Raw genomic sequence first — 1760 nt, 5'->3', positions numbered from 1 at the left:
CTTTCCTCCTCCAAACACCAACTGTAACAAAGTCACCTGTAACTTTGTTACATTTTAGAAAAGTTACAGGCATCCAAACAAGCCCTTAGGGATATTGAGGATTTTTGGAACTGGGGATTTCTCACTTATCCTTCTAGAAACTTTAGTTTGATTTCATCATTAAGAGCAAACTTTCATGATATATATATGGTGTAACCAAATGCACCTTTTATAGAGGAGCCAATAGAGAGTGTATATCAATGGATTGGATAGTCCAAGTGCCCCACTGCAACTAGGAGAATTATAGCTCCGAGAACACCTGAGCATCTCTACAGGAATAGGCCCCTCTTTTTTCTTTTTTTTCCTTTTCATTGTTTTCTTTGTTTGTTTATTTATTATTTTTTTTATAGAATTAGCGTCAACCGAACCCAACCGTGCACATTCAGTGGGCTGAAGCAATACTGAAGTCTAAATCATTTCGACAACGTGTGGATGGTACCAGGGTCAAGGTTCTGATCTGAGGTTCCATAGCTTGCTGATACTATCAGTTCCCGATTGTACAAATCTCTATCTTGAAGTTTTCATCAATGGAGAGAGAGAATCACATCACATCCTTCCTACCAAAGAATACTTGGCAATTGAATGCATTCATTTGTGCACCTTTGTTCTTCTTACATGTAGAACTTTGGCTATGTTAAAGTGCTTGCCACTAATTCCAAGCAAGGAGAGAAGGACTTTCAAACAGAGGTAATTCTGGTTAATACCTTAGGCCTTATAGACTATTTATAGAAAGTATCGGAACTTATCTGTTTTGAGATTCATTACATTGGTTAATCTTTAAAACTGTAAGCATTCATGTTCAGTTTTTAAAATGTCACTACACCAAAATCGTCAATTTGAAACGACTGGTACTTTGGTTCAGGTGGGGAAGTTGAAGTTCTTCTGACGACGAATTCTGCCATAGCTGCAGCTGAAAAGGGTTTATATGGTGTTGTGTGTGGGCCATTTACAAGGTTCGGATGCCCCTTTCATCATTTAGTCATTCATACCTCAAATGATCATGGATTTATGTGTATTTAGCTTCTATAGGTTTGGTTATAAGCTTGGTTTAGAAGAGCAATGATTCTGATTAGGAAGTAATGTGATTATAATGTTGTTTGGCAATGGCAGTTCTCTTTATGATGTTGATGATGATGTCAGCAACAATATATTATTAGGAGTTATATAATTTATATAATACTTGGCATTGTATTTGTCTCTGCTTGCTTCATTCATATGAGCTAGTATTGCTAAGCAATGAAACTAGTATCTCATGAGGAACATCTGAGTTTCAGTAATGCGTTTTCCATCATTTACCATGGCTAATTCACTTTAAGTTGATATATGATATAGGTCGTTCAAGCGTTTGGACGTGTGATGACAATGGATTTGCCCACAATGGGTACAAGTGAAACCCAATGTTTTAAAGCTCACAACAAGTTTGCAAATTAGCCTGGTTGACATCATCTAACCTTTGAAGTTTTTATTAAAAATAAATGAAACAACACAATCCTCCAGAGAAAGCACCCCAAAACACTACAAACACAATTTCACAGTAGACATGATTGGGACCCACAGTACATCATTAGATGCAGGATTTGCCAGACTATCTTCTTAAAATCCAATATGCTGGTTGGTGCCCTGTGGCTTGGATGGAAGCTTCCTATATTGGTCAGCTTGTGAAGATTTCCGACATCATAACATGTTGTTCCGATGTTAAGCCCTTGATGCAGGTTGTTGTC

At 37.3% G+C, this 1760-nt stretch overlaps 1 long non-coding RNA gene across 1 annotated transcript; it reads left to right on the top strand.

The window, feature by feature from the left end:
• Positions 1-382: 382 nt before the first annotated feature.
• On the top strand, positions 383-1218 carry LOC131247314 (uncharacterized). The gene is made up of 2 exons (XR_009171627.1): positions 383-726; positions 902-1218. It is a non-coding gene; the product is annotated as an uncharacterized LOC131247314 (long non-coding RNA).
• Positions 1219-1760: the final 542 nt, after the last annotated feature.

This window comes from Magnolia sinica, chromosome 5 (genome assembly GCF_029962835.1).
Source record: "Magnolia sinica isolate HGM2019 chromosome 5, MsV1, whole genome shotgun sequence".
Taxonomy (NCBI): Eukaryota; Viridiplantae; Streptophyta; class Magnoliopsida; order Magnoliales; family Magnoliaceae; genus Magnolia; species Magnolia sinica.
The sequence above is the reverse complement of the archived record's forward strand: the minus strand, read 5'-3'. Positions and strand labels throughout refer to the sequence as shown.